The sequence below is a fragment of the Coturnix japonica genome, unplaced genomic scaffold (assembly GCF_054131305.1).
Source record: "Coturnix japonica strain WE unplaced genomic scaffold, WE-NBRP24 Scf039, whole genome shotgun sequence".
Taxonomy (NCBI): Eukaryota; Metazoa; Chordata; class Aves; order Galliformes; family Phasianidae; genus Coturnix; species Coturnix japonica.
The window spans coordinates 5,170,629-5,186,454 of record NW_028188942.1 but is presented as its reverse complement, the minus strand read 5'-3'; the positions used below and the strand labels follow the sequence as shown (position 1 = coordinate 5,186,454).

Genomic DNA, 15,826 nt, shown 5'->3' with positions numbered 1-15,826 from the left:
CAATTGTGGGGCAAGAAGTGGCAATTGTGGGGCAGAGGGTGGCACTTGTACGGCAGGAGGTGGCACTTGTGGGACAGGACGTGGCAATTGGGAAGGACGTGGCACTTGTGGGGCAGGAGGTGGCACCTGTGAGGCAAGAGCTGGCACTTGTGGGGCAGGAGCTGGCACATGTGGGGCAGGAGGTGGATGATGTGGGGCTGGAGGCTGTCTTTGTGGGGTTGGATGTGACACTTGTGGGGCAGGAGGAGGCTTTTGTCGGGCATAAGCTGGCACTTGTGGGGCAGGAATTGGCACTTGTGGGGCAGGAGGTGGATGATGTGGGGCAGGAGGCTGTCTTTGTGGGGTTGGAGGTGACACTTGTGGGGTAGGAAGTTGATGATGTGGGGCAGGAGCTGGCATTTGTGAAGCATGAGCTGGCACTTGTGAAGCAGGAATGGGCACTTGTAAGGCAGGAGGTGGAAAGTGTGGGGCGGGATGTGGCACTTGCGGGATGCGAGGTGGCACTTGTGGGGCAGGAGTTGGCATTTGTGGGTCAGGTGGTGGTACTTCTGGGGCAGGAGGTGGCACTTGTGGGGCAGGATGTGGAAGCTGTGGGACGGGAGGTGGAAGTTATGGGGTGGGAGGTGGAAGTTGTGGGGCAAGAATTGGCAATTGTGGGGCGAGAGTTGGCACTTGTGGGGCAGGAGGTTGCACTTGTGGGGTGCGATGTGGTACTTGTGGGGCGGGAGGTGGCACTTGTTGGGGGGGGTGGTGGCAATTGTGGGGCAGGAGGTGGCACTTGTTGGGCGAGAGTTGCAATTGTGAGACGGGAGGTGGCAATTGTGGGTCACGTAGTGGCACTTGTGGGTCAGGAGGTGGTACTTGTGGGGCGGGCGGTGGAACTGGTGGGGCTGGAGGTGGCACTTGTGGGGTGGGAGGTGGCACTTGTGGGGCAGGAGGTGGCAATTTTGGAGCAGGACGTGGATTATGTGGGTCGGGAGGTGGCACTTGTGGGGCGGGAGGTGGAACTTGTGGGGCGGGAGGTGGAACTTGTGGGTCAGCAGTTGGATTTGTGGGGCGGGTTGTGGCACTTGTGGGGAGGGAGGTGGCACTTGTGGGGCGTGAGGTGGAAGTTGTGGGGCAGATGCTGACAGCTGTGGGGCGGGAGGTGGATGTTTTGGGGAAGGAGGTTGAAGTTGTGGGGAGGGTGGTGGCACTTGTGGGGCTGGAGGTATCACTTGTGCGGCAGGAAGTGGCACTTGTGGAGCAGAAGGTGGAACTTGTGGGGAAGAGGTGACACTTGAGGGGCAGGAGCTGGCACTTGTGGGGCAGAAGTTGGCACATGTGGGTCGGGAGGTGGCACTTGTGGTGCGGGAGGTGGAACTTGTGGGGCGGGAGGTGGCACTTGTGGGTCAGGAGTTGGATTTGTGGGGCGGGTTGTGGCACTTGTGGGGCGGGAGGTGGCACTTGTGGGGCGTGAGGTGGAAGTTGTGGGGCGGCAGGTGGCAATTGTGGGTCAGGAGGAGGCATTTGTGAGGCAGGAGGTGGATGATGAGGGGCAGGAGGTGGCACTTGTGGGGAAGTAGGTAGCACTTGTGGGGCAGGAAGTGGCACTTGTGGGGCAGGAGGTGGCACTTGTGTGGCAGGAGGAGGCACTTGTGGGGCAGGAGGAGGCTGTTGTTGGGTGGGAAGTGGAAGTTGTGGGGTGGGAGGTGGCACTTGTGGGGCTGGATGTGGAAGTTGTGTGGCAGGATTTGACACATCTGGGGCTGCAGGTGGCACTTGTGGGGTGGGTGGTAGAACTTGTGGGGGGTGAGGTGTAACTTGTGGAGCGGGAGGTGACAACTGTGGGACAGGAGGAGGCACTTGTGGGTCGGGAGGTGGCACTTTTAAGGCGGGAGGTGGCAGTTGTGGGGCGGGAGGTGGAAGTTGTGCGGCACGATTTAGCACTTGTGTGGCTGGAGGCGGCACTTGTGGGGCGGGAGATGGCACTTGTGGGGCGGGAAATGGAACTTGTGGGGCAGCACGTGGCACTAGTTGAGCAGGAGGTGGAAATTGTGGGGCGGGAGGTGAATGATATGAGGCAGGAGGTAGCGGTTGTGGGGCAGGAGGTGGCACTTATGGGGCATGAGATGGAAGTTGTGGGGCAGGAGGTGGCACTTGTGGGGCAGTTGGTGGATGATGTGGGGCAGGAGTTAGCACTTGTGGGGTAAGGGGTGGCACTTGTGGGGCTGGAGGAGGCACTTGTGTGGCGGGGGGTGGCAATTGCTGGGTGGGAAGTGGCAGTTGTGGGGCAGTAGGTTGAAGGTTTGGGGCAGGAGGTGGCACTTGTGGGGTGGAAGGTAAGAAGATTAGGGGTGTGACGTGGAAGTAGTGGGGCGGGAGGTGGCACTTGTGGGGCGGGAGGTGGCACTTGTGGGGCGGGAGGTGGCACTTGTTGGGCAGGAGTTGGCACTTGTGTGGCTGGAGGTTGAAGTTGTGGGGCAGGAGCCGGCAATTGTGGGGCAGGACGCGACAAATGTGGTGCAGGAAATGGCACTTGTGGGGCAGGAGTTGGCACTTGTGGGTCAGGTGGTGGCACATGTGGGGCGGGGGTCGACGTTGTGGGGCAAGAGGTGTAACTTGTGGGGCAGGAGGTGGCAATAGAGGGGCGGGAGGTGGCACTTGTGGGGCAGGACGTGGCACTTGTGGAGCGGGAGGGGGCACTTGTGGGGCCTGAGGTGGCACTTGTAGGGCAGGAGGTGGCATTTGTGGGGCGGGAGGTGGAAGTTGTGATGCAGGAGGTGGTACATGTGGGGCGGGAGGTGGAAGTTGTGATGCAGGAGGTGGTACATGTGGGGCGGGAGGTGGAAGTTGTGATGCAGGAGGTGGTACATGTGGGGCGGGATGTGGCACTCGTGAGCAGGGAGGTGGCACTTGTGGAACATGTAGCAGGTGTAACTTGTCGGGCAGGAGGCGGCTCTTGTGGGGCTGGAGATTGATGTTGTGGGTCAGGAGGTGGCACTTGTGGGGCAGGAGGTGGATGATGAGGGGCAGGAGCTGGCACTTGTGGAGCATGAGCTGGCACTTGGGGGGCAGGAATTGGCACATGTGGGGCAGGAGGTGGCACTTGTTGGATGGGAGGTGGACGATGTGGGGCAGGAGTTGACACTTGTGGGGCAGGATGTGGCACACGTTGCCAGGAGTCGGCACTTGTGTGGCGGGATGTTGAAGTTGTGGGGCTGGAGGTTGCACTTGTCTAACAGGTATTGTCACTTGTGGGGGAGGAGGTGGATGATGTGGGGCAGGAGGTGGTCTTTGTGGGGTAGGAGGTGGCACTTGTGGGGCATGAGCTGGCACTTGTTGGGCAGGAATTGGCACTTGTGGGGCAGGAGGTGAAAGTTGTGGGGCAGGAGGTGGCATTTGTAAGGCGGGAAGTGGCACTTGTGGGGCAGAAATTGGCACTTATGGGGCAGGAGGTGGCACTTGTGGTGCGGGAGGTGGCACTGATGGGGCAGAAAATTGAGCTTTTAGGGCAGGAGATGGCACTTGTGGGGCGTAAGGTGGAACTTATGGGGCAGGAGGTGGAACTTGTGGAGCAGGAGGTGGTACTTGTGGGGCGGGAGGTTGGAGTTGTTGGGCAGGAGGTGGCATTTTGAGGCAGAAGGTGGCATTTGTGTGGCAGGAGGTGGCAATTGTGAGGCACGAGTTGGAAATTGTTGGGCAGGAGGTGGAAGTTTTGGGGCAGGGCTTGGCAGTTGTAGGGCGGGAGGTGGCACTTGTGGGGCGGGAGGTGGCACTTCTGGGGCAGGAAATGGAGCTTTTAGGGCAGGAGGTGGAACTTGTGGGGCGGGAGGTGGAACTTGTGCAGAAGGAGGTGGTACTTGTTGGGCGGAAATTGGAACTTGTTGGGAGGGAAGAGGTACTTGTGGGGCAGGAAGTGGCTCTTGTGGGGCAGGAGCTGGCACTTGTGGGGCAGGAGCTGGCACTTGTGGGGCAGGAGGAGGAAGTTGGTCAGTCAGTGACACTTGTGGGGCAGGAGGTGGATTATTTGGGGGGGAGGAGGCAGTGGTGTGGAATAATGTGGCACTTGTGGGGCTTGAACGGGCACTTGTGGGGCAGGAATTGGCACTTATGGGGCAGGAGGATGTCTTTGTCGGTCAGGAGGTGGCACTTGCGAGCAGGAAGTGGATGACGTAGTGCAGGAGCTGGCACTTGTGAAGCATGAGCTGGCACATGTGTGGCAGGAATTGGCACTTGTGGGGCAGGTGGTGGCACTTGTTGGGTGGGAGGTGGACGATGTGGGGCAGGAGGTGGCACTTGTGGAGCAGGAGGTGGAAGTTGCATTGCAGGATTTGGCATTTGTGGGTTGGGAGTTGGCACTTGTGGGGCATGAGGTGGAATTTGTGGGATGGTAGGTGGAACATGTGGGGCAGGAGCTGGCACTTGTGGGGCAGGATGTGGCACACGTTGCCAGGAGTCGGCACTTGTGTGGCGGGATGTTGAAGTTGTGGGGTGGGAGGTGGCACTTGTGGAAAAGGTATTGTCACTTTTGGGGGAGGAGGTGGATGATGTGGGGCAGGAGGCTGTCTTTGTAGGGTTAGAGGTGGCACTTGTGGGGCAGGAAGTTGATGATGTGGGGCATGAGCTGGCATTTGTGAAGCATGAGCTGGCACTTGTGAAGCAGGAATTGGCACTTTTGCGGCACGAGGTGGAACTTGTGGGGTGGGAGGTGGAATTTGTGGGGTGGGAGGTGAAACTTGTAAGGCAGGAGTTGGCACATGTGGGGGGGGAAATGGCACTTGTGGGGCAGGAAATGGCACTTGTTGTGCAGGAGGTGGCATTTATGGGTTTGGAGGTGGATCATGTGGGGCAGGAGGTGACACATGTGGGGCAGGAGATGGCACTTCTGGGGCAGGAGGTGGAAGTTGTGGGGCAGGATTTGGTACTTGTGGGGTGGGAGGTTGCACTTGTGGGGCTGGAGTTGGCACTTGTGGGGCTGGAGGTGGCACTAGTGGGGCAGGAGGTGGCACTTGTGGGGAGCGATGTGGCACTTGTGGGCGGGAGGTGGAATTTGTGGAGAGGGAGGTGGCACTTATGGGGCGGGAGCTGGAACTTGTGGGGCAAGAGGTGGCACATGTGGAGCAGGAGCTGGCACTTTCGGGGCAGGAGCTGGCACTTGCACGGCAGGAGGTGGCACTTGTGGGTCGGGAGGTGGAAGTTGCAGGGCAGTAGGTGGCACTTGTGGGGCAGGTGGTGGCACTTGTTGGGCAGGAGGTGGCACTTGTGGGGCAGGAGTTGGATGATATGGGGCAGGAGTTGGCACTTGTGGGGCAGGAGTTGGCACTTGTTGGGCAGGAGGTGGCACTTGTGGGATGGTAGGTGGAACTTGTGGGGCAAGTCTTGGAACTTGTGGTGCAGGAGATATCACACGTTGGGCAGGAGTTGGCAGTTCCTCAAAGAAACCCATAGCGACCCCATAGTCACCCATAGCGCCCCATAGGAACACAAAGATACCCCATAGAGCCCCATAGACACCCCATAGTGACCCATAGGGGCCCAAAGAGACCCCATAGCACCCCATAGCTACTCCATAGTTCCCCATAGCAGCCCATGGAGCCTCATAGACACTCCATTGTGCCCCACAGCACCCCATTGCACCCCATAGGGACCCATAGACACAGCATACTGCTCCATAGAGCCCCATAGACACCCCATAGTTCCCCACAGCACCCCATAGCAGCCCACAGTGCCCCATAGACACCACATAAGGCCATACAGCCACAACATAGAGCCCAATTGAACCACATAGACACCCCATATCGCCCCATAGTGCCTGTAGACACCCCATAGAGCCCCATAGAGACCCACTGAACCCCATACAGACCCCATGCAGACCCCATAGAGCCCCACAGGCAACCCATAGATCACCAAAGACAATCCATAGACTCCCCATAGAGCCCCATAGGGACCTCATAGCGCCCCATAGAGAACCCATTCTTCCACATAGAGCCCCATAGCAAACCATAGCACCCCATAGTCACCCATAGCGCCCCATAGGAACCCAAGGATACCCCAAAGCACCCCATAGCCACCCTACAGCACCGCATAGCCACCCCATAGAGCCCCATAGACACCACATAGTGACACATAGCGCCCCATAGGGGCACAAAGAGACCCCAAATCATCCCATAGCTACTCCACAGTGACCCATAGCAGCCCATGGAGCCTCATAGACACTCCCTTGTGCCCCACAGCGCCCCATTGCACCCCATAGGGACCCATAGACACCCTATACTGCTCCATAGAGCCCCATAGCACCCCATAGTGCCTCACAGCACCCCATAGCACAACATAGTGCCACATAGACACCACATAAGGACATATAGCCGCACCATAGAGCCCCATAGACATCCCATAGAGCCCCGTAGGCAACCCATTGTGCCCCATAGAGCTCCCATAGCCACCCATAGAAACTCATTTTGCCACATAGACACACCATAGCGTTCCATAGACACCCCATAGAAACCACAGAATGCCCCATAGAACCCCATAGAGCTCCATAGGCACCCCATAGAGCCCCATAGAGAACCCATTGAGGCACATAGCAACCCATAGGGGGGACATTGAGACACATAGGGACACATAGTGACCCATAGGGAGGCACTGGGACCCATAGGGTGACATTGGGACACATAGGGACACCATGGATTACAGTGGGGGACAGTGATACTCGTAGAGACACACAGAGACTCTGCTGAGACCCATAAGAGACCCCATAGAGGCACATAGGGACCACACTGAAACCCATAGATACCCATAAGAGAACATTTAAGCCCATAGATACGAATAAGAGACCCCATAGAGGCACATAGCTACCCATAGGGGGGATATTGGGACACATAGGGACACATAGTGACCCATAGGGAGACACTGGGACCCATAGGGGTATATTGGGAAACATAGGGACCCCATGGAACATAGTTGGGGACAGTGAGACCCATAGAGACACATAGGGACTCCGCTGTAACCCTTAAGAGACCCCATAGAGGCACATAGGAACGTAATGTAACCTATGGATACCAATAGGTAGATATTTTGGCCCAGAGATACTCATAAGAGACCCCATGGAGGCACTTAGCAACACATAGGAGGGACATTGGGACACATAGGGACACATTGTGACACATAGGCTGACACTGGGACAAATAGGGGGATATTGGGACACAGAGGGACCCCATGGATTTCAGTGGGGGACAGTGAGACCCATAGAGACACATAGGGACCTCGCTGAGACCCATAAGAGACCCCATAGAGGCACATAGGGACTGCATTGAAACACATAGATACCCATAGGAAGACATTTGGGCCCAGAGATATCCATGAGACCCCATAGAGACCCCATAGAGACCCCATAGTGGCACATAGCAACCCATAGGGGGGACATTGGGACACATAGGGACACATAGTGACCCATAGGGGGACACTGGGACCCATAGGTTGACATTGGGACACATAGGGACCCCATGGATTACAGTGGGGAACAGGGAGACCCATAGAGACACATAGGGGCTCCACTGATACCCATAAGAGACCCCATAGAGGCACATAGGGACTGCATTGAAACCCATAGATACCCATAGGAAGACATTTGGGCCCAGAGATACCAATAAGAGTCCCCATAGAAACCCCAAAGGGGGCCAATGGGACACATAGGGGGGACATTCGGCACTTAGGAACACATAGTGACACATAGGGAGACACTGGGACCCATAGGGGCTGTATGGGAGATTGGTAATCACAGCCTGAACCTCTGATTAATCAGCTGAGGCAAGTGTGGGGTCAGCTGCGGGAGCACAGGTGAGAGTAATGGAGCTGTGCTCCCGGGAGGGCTGGAGCTCGACTCCACCTCCTCTGAGACCTCATTTAAGGGCTGACCCTCACTCGAGCCGCTTTCCATTATCTTTCCGAGCTCCCTGTTACCGGGTGAGGTCCCAGAAGACTGGAGGCTTGCCAACGTGACTCCCATTTCCAAGCAAGGTTGTCAGGAGGATCCGGGCAACTCCAGGCCTGTTAGCCTGACCTCGGTGCCAGGGAAGGGAATGGAACGAATTGTCTTGAGGGAGATGACAGATGCGGCAGGTGTGGGATGAGCAGGAGATCAGACCTAGCCAGCATGGGTTCGTGAAGGGCAGCTCCTGCTTGACCAATCTGATCTCCTTCTACGATCCTGTGACCCATCTAATGGATGAAGGAAAGAAAGAAAGGCTGTTGATGTGCTCTACTTGGACTTCAGCAAAGCCTTCACAACTGTCTCCCATGCTATTCTCCTACAAAAGCTGGCAGCCCTTTTCCAACCTTGAGAATTCTGTGATTCTGTGAGGCAGCATCTCTTGGACATCGCTCTGCAGTGAAGACCGCCCCAGCTTCCTCAGCGAAGGCATCACCACTGGTGAGTTTCTCTCTCGCTTAGAACCTCTGTACATTTGTTACCATCTTTGTTACCATCTGTATAGTTACCACCTAGACAGGGAGACATAGAGAGACGCTGGGACCCATAGAGACACATAGAGATCCAGAGGAAGACATTGGGACCCATAGAGAGACACTGGGACCCATAGGGACACATAGAGAGACACTGGGACCCATAGGGACACATAGAGACCCATAGACAGTCATTGGGAGCCATAAGGATAAATTGAGACCCATAGAGACCCCATTGAGACCCATAGTGCCTCAAAGAAACCCATAGCGACCCCATAGTCACCCATAGCGCCCCATAGGAACACAAAGATACCCCATAGAGCCCCATAGACACCCCATAGTGACCCATAGGGGCCCAAAGAGACCCCATAGCACCCCATAGCTACTCCATAGTGCCCCATAGCAGCCCATGGAGCCTCATAGACACTCCATTGTGCCCCACAGCACCCCATTGCACCCCATAGGGACCCATAGACACAGCATACTGCTCCATAGAGCCCCATAGACACCCAAAGTTCCCCACAGCACCCCATAGCAGCCCACAGTGCCCCATAGACACCACATAAGGCCCTACAGCCACACCATAGAGCCCAATTGAACCACATAGACACCCCATATCGCCCCATAGTGCCTGTAGACACCCCATAGAGCCCCATAGAGACCCACTGAACCCCATACAGACCCCATGCAGACCCCATAGAGCCCCACAGACAAGCCATAGATCCCCAAAGACACCCCATTGACTCCCCATAGAGCCCCATAGGGACCCCATAGCGCACCATAGAGACCCCATTCTTCCGCATAGAGCCCCATAGCAAACCATAGCGCCCCATAGGAACCCAAGGATACCCCAAAGCACTCCATAGCCACCCTACAGCACCGCATAGCCACCCCATAGAGCCCCATAGACACCACATAGTGACCCATAGTGACCCATAGGGGCCCAAAGAGACCCCATAGCACCCCACAGCTACTCCATAGTGCCCCATAGCAGCCCATGGAGCCTCATAGACACTCCATTGTGCCCCACAGCACCCCATTGCACCCCATAGGGACCCATAGACACAGCATACTGCTCCATAGAGCCCCATAGACACCCCCGTAGTTCCCCACAGCACCCCATAGCAGCCCACAGTGCCCCATAGACACCACATAAGGCCCTACAGCCACACCATAGAGCCCAATTGAACCACATAGACACCCCATATCGCCCCATAGTGCCTGTAGACACCCCATAGAGCCCCATAGAGACCCACTGAACCCCATACAGACCCCATGCAGACCCCATAGAGCCCCACAGACAACCCATAGATCCCCAAAGACACCCCATAGACTCCCCATAGAGCCCCATAGGGACCTCATAGCGCCCCATAGAGACCCCATTCTTCCGCATAGAGCCCCATAGCAAACCATAGCACCCCATAGTCACCCATAGCGCCCCATAGGAACCCAAGGATACCCCAAAGCACCCCATAGCCACCCTACAGCACCGCATAGCCACCCCATAGAGCCCCATAGACACCACATAGTGACCCATAGTGACCCATAGGGGCCCAAAGGGACCCCATAGCACCCCATAGCTACTCCATAGTGCCCCATAGCAGCCCATGGAGCCTCATAGACACTCCCTTGTGCCCCACAGCACCCCATTGCACCCCATAGGGACCCATAGACACAGCATACTGCTCCATAGAGCCCCATAGACACCCCATAGTTCCCCACAGCACCCCATAGCAGCCCATAGTGCCCCATAGACACTACATAAGGACATATAGCCGCGCCATAGAGCCCCATAGACATCCCATAGAGCCCCGTAGGCAACCCATTGTGCCCCATAGAGCTCCCATAGCCACCCATAGAAACTCTTTTTGCCACAGACACACCATAGCGTTCCATAGACAGCCCATAGAAACCTCAGAACGCCCCATAGAACCCCATAGAGCTCCATAGGCACCCCATAGAGCCCCATAGAGAAACCATAGAGGCACATAGCAACCCATAGGGGGACAGTGGGACACATAGGGACACCATGGATTACAGTGGGGGACAGTGATACCCGTAGACACATAGAGACTCTGCTGAGACCCATAAGAGGCCCCATAGAGGCACATAGGGACCACATTGAAACCCATAGATACCCATAGGAGGACATTTAGGCCCATAGATACAAATAAGAGACCCCATAGAGGCACATAGCTACCCATAGGGGGGATATTGGGACACATAGGGACACATAGTGACCCATAGGGAGACACTGGGACCCATAGGAGGACATTGGGACACATAGGGATCCCATGGATTACAGTGGGGGACAGTGAGACCCATAGAGGCACATTGGGACCACATTGAAACCCATAGATACCCATTGGAAGACATTTGGGCCCAGAGATACCCATAAGAGACCACATAGAGACCCCATAGAGGTACATAGCAACCCATTGTGTGGACATTGGGACACAGAGGGAACCCATGGATTACAGTGTCGAACAGTGAGACCCGTAGAGACACATAGGGGCTCCACTGATACCCATAAGAGACCCCTTAGAGGCACATAGGGACCTCATTGAAACCCATAGATAACCATAGGAAGACATTTGGGCCCAGAGATACCAATAAGAGTCCCCATAGAAACCCCAAAGGGGGCCATTGGGACACATAGTGGGGACATTCGGCACTTAGGAACAAATAGTGACCCATAGGGAGACACTGGGACCCATAGGGGTATATTGGGACACATAGGGACCCCATGGAACATAGTGGGGGACAGTGAGACCCATAGAGACACATAGGAACTCCGCTGTAACCCTTAAGAGACCCCATAGAGGCACATAGGGACGTAATGTAACCTATGGATACCAATAGGTAGATATTTTGGCCCAGAGATACTCATAAGTGACCCCATGGAGACACTTAGCAACACATAGGAGGGACATTGGGACACACAGGGACACATTGTGACCCATAGGCTGACACTGGGACCAATAGGGGGACATTGGGACACATAGGGACCCCATGGATTTCAGTGGGGGACAGTGAGACCCATAGAGACACATAGGGACCTCGCTGAGACCCATAAGAGACCCCATAGAGGCACATAGGGACTGCACTGAAACCCATAGATACCCATAGGAAGACATTTGGGCCCAGAGATATCCATGAGACCCCATAGAGACCCCATAGTGGCACATAGCTACCCAGAGGGGGGACATTGGGAAACTAAGGGACACATAGTGACCCATAAGGGGACATTGGGACACATAGGGATCCCATGGATTACAGTGGGGGACAGTGAGACCCATAGAAACACATAGGGACACTGCTGAGACCCATAAGAGACCCCATAGAGACACATAGGGACCACACTGAAACCCATTGGTACCCATAGGAATACATTTGGGTCCAGAGATACCCATAAGATACCCCACAGAGGCACATAGCAACCCATAGGGGAGACGTTGGGACACATAGTGACTCATTAGTGACCCAAAGGGAGTCACTGGGACCCGTATGGATACATAGAGATACATAGGGGGACAGTGGGACACATTGGGACCCCATAGAGAGACATAGGGTCACATAGGGACCCATTTAGAGGCATAATAACCCCATAGAGTCCTATAGGGACAGCTAGAGACCCATAGGGAAACATTGGGACCCACAGGGGCTGTGTGGGAGATTGGTAATCACAGCCTGAACCTCTGATTAATCAGCTGAGGCAAGTGTGGGGTCAGCTGCGGGAGCACAGGTGAGAGTAATGGAGCTGTGCTCCCGGGAGGGCTGGAGCTCGACTCCACCTCCTCTGAGACCTCATTTAAGGGCTGACCCTCACTCGAGCCGCTTTCCATTATCTTTCCGAGCTCCCTGTTACCGGGTGAGGTCCCAGAAGACTGGAGGCTTGCCAACGTGACTCCCATTTCCAAGCAAGGTTGTCAGGAGGATCCGGGCAACTCCAGGCCTGTTAGCCTGACCTCGGTGCCAGGGAAGGGAATGGAACGAATTGTCTTGAGGGAGATGACAGATGCGGCAGGTGTGGGATGAGCAGGAGATCAGACCTAGCCAGCATGGGTTCGTGAAGGGCAGCTCCTGCTTGACCAATCTGATCTCCTTCTACGATCCTGTGACCCATCTGATGGATGAAGGAAAGAAAGAAAGGCTGTTGATGTGCTCTACTTGGACTTCAGCAAAGCCTTCACAACTGTCTCCCATGCTATTCTCCTACAAAAGCTGGCAGCCCTTTTCCAACCTTGAGAATTCTGTGATTCTGTGAGGCAGCATCTCTTGGACATCGCTCTGCAGTGAAGACCGCCCCAGCTTCCTCAGCGAAGGCATCACCACTGGTGAGTTTCTCTCTCGCTTAGAACCTCTGTACATTTGTTACCATCTTTGTTACCATCTGTATAGTTACCACCTAGATAGGGGGACATAGAGAGACACTGGGACCCACAGGGACACATAGAGACCCATAGACAGTCATTGGGAGCCATAAGGATAAATTGAGACCCATAGAGACCCCATTGAGACCCATAGTGCCTCAAAGAAACCCATAGCGACCCCATAGTCACCCATAGCGCCCCATAGGAACACAAAGATACCCCATAGAGCCTTATAGACACCCCATAGTGACCCACAGGGGCCCAAAGAGACCCCATAGCACCCCATAGCTACTCCATAGTGCCTTATAGCAGCCCATGGAGCCTCATAGACACTCCATTGTGCCCCACAGCACCCCATTGCACCCCATAGGGACCCATAGACACAGCATACTGTTCCATAGTGCCCCATAGACACCCCATAGTTCCCCACAGCACCCCATAGCAGCCCACAGTGCCCCATAGACACCACATAAGGCCCTACTGCCACACCATAGAGCCCAATTGAACCAAATAGACACCCCATATCGCCCCATAGTGCCTGTAGACACCCCATAGCAGCCACATAGAGACCCACTGAACCCCATACAGACCCCATGCAGACCCCATAGAGCCCCACAGGCAACCCATAGATCACCAAAGACAATCCATAGACTCCCCATAGAGCCCCATAGGGACCTCATAGCGCCCCATAGAGAACCCATTCTTCCACATAGAGCCCCATAGCAAACCATAGCACCCCATAGGAACCCTAGGATACCCCAAAGCACCCCATAGCCACCCTACAGCACCGCATAGCCACTCCATAGAGCCCCATAGACACCACATAGTGACCCATAGCGCCCCATAGGGGCACAAAGAGACCCCAAATCATCCCATAGCTACTCCACAGTGCCCCATAGCAGCCCATGGAGCCTCATAGTCACTCCCTTGTGCCCCACAGCGCCCCATTGCACCCCATAGGGACCCATAGACACCCTATACTGCTCCATAGAGCCCCATAGCACCCCATAGTGCCTCACAGCACCCCATAGCACAACATAGTGCCACATAGACACCACATAAGGACATATAGCCGCGCCATAGAGCCCCGTAGGCAACCCATAGAGCCCCGTAGGCAACCCATTTGTCCCCATAGAGCTCCCATAGCCACCCATAGAAACTCATTTTGCCACATAGACACACCATAGCGTTCCATAGACAGCCCATAGAAACCTCAGAACGCCCCATAGAACCCCATAGAGCTCCATAGGCACCCCATAGAGAACCCATAGAGGCACATAGCAACCCATAGGGGGGACATTGGGACACACAGGGACACATAGTGACCCATAGGGAGACACTGGGACCCATAGGGTGACATTGGGACACATTGGGACACCATGGATTACAGTGGGGGACAGTGATGCCCGTAGAGACATAGAGACTCTGCTGAGAGCTATAAGAGACTCAATAGAGGCACATAGGGACTGCATTGAAACCCATAGATACCCATAGGAAGACATTTGGGCCCATAGATACAAATAAGAGTACCCATAGAGGCACATAGCTACCCATAGGGGGGATATTGGGACACACAGGGACACATAGTGTCCCATAGGGAGACACTGGGACCCATAGGGGGGCATTGGGACACATAGGGATCCCATGGATTACAGTGGGGGACAGTGAGACCCATAGAGACACATAGGGACACTGCTGAGACCCATAGAGACCCCATAGAGGCACATAGGGACCACATTGAAACCCATAGGTACCCATAGGAATACATTTGGGTCCAGAGATACCAATAAGAGACCCCACAGAGGCACATAGCAACCCATAGGGGAGACGTTGGGACACATAGTGACTCATTAGTGACCCAAAGGGAGTCACTGGGACCCATATGGATACATAGAGATCCATAGGGGGACATTGGGACACATAGGGACCCCATAGAGAGACATAGAGACATATAGGGACCCATTTAGAGGCATAATAACCCCATAGAGTCCTAAGGGGACACCCAGAGATCCATAGGGAAACATTGGGACCCACAGGGGCTGTGTGGGAGATTGGTAATCACAGCCTGAACCTCTGATTAATCAGCTGAGGCAAGTGTGGGGTCAGCTGCGGGAGCACAGGTGAGAGTAATGGAGCTGTGCTCCCGGGAGGGCTGGAGCTCGACTCCACCTCCTCTGAGACCTCATTTAAGGGCTGACCCTCACTCGAGCCGCTTTCCATTATCTTTCCGAGCTCCCTGTTACCGGGTGAGGTCCCAGAAGACTGGAGGCTTGCCAACGTGACTCCCATTTCCAAGCAAGGTTGTCAGGAGGATCCGGGCAACTCCAGGCCTGTTAGCCTGACCTCGGTGCCAGGGAAGGGAATGGAACGAATTGTCTTGAGGGAGATGACAGATGCGGCAGGTGTGGGATGAGCAGGAGATCAGACCTAGCCAGCATGGGTTCGTGAAGGGCAGCTCCTGCTTGACCAATCTGATCTCCTTCTACGATCCTGTGACCCATCTGATGGATGAAGGAAAGAAAGAAAGGCTGTTGATGTGCTCTACTTGGACTTCAGCAAAGCCTTCACAACTGTCTCCCATGCTATTCTCCTACAAAAGCTGGCAGCCCTTTTCCAACCTTGAGAATTCTGTGATTCTGTGAGGCAGCATCTCTTGGACATCGCTCTGCAGTGAAGACCGCCCCAGCTTCCTCAGCGAAGGCATCACCACTGGTGAGTTTCTCTCTCGCTTAGAACCTCTGTACATTTGTTACCATCTTTGTTACCATCTGTATAGTTACCACCTAGACAGGGGGACATAGAGAGACACTGGGACCCCTAGGGACCCATAGAGATCCAGAGGAAGACATTGGGACCCATAGAGAGACACTGGGACACATAGGGACACATAGAGACCCATAGACAGTCATTGGGAGCCATAAGGATAAATTGAGACCCATAGAGACCCCATTGAGACCCATAGTGCCTCAAAGAAACCCATAGCGACCCCATAGTCACCCATAGCGCCCCAT

The 15,826-nt window shown here is 55.1% G+C and overlaps 1 long non-coding RNA gene across 1 annotated transcript; it reads left to right on the top strand.

Annotated features, from left to right (window-relative positions):
• Window positions 1–8,254: 8,254 nt before the first annotated feature.
• Window positions 8,255–15,524, top strand: LOC146753300 (uncharacterized). Its single transcript, XR_014940231.1, has 3 exons — window positions 8,255–8,410; window positions 12,667–12,779; window positions 15,415–15,524. It is a non-coding gene; the product is annotated as an uncharacterized LOC146753300 (long non-coding RNA).
• The last annotated feature ends 302 nt before the right edge of the window (window positions 15,525–15,826 follow it).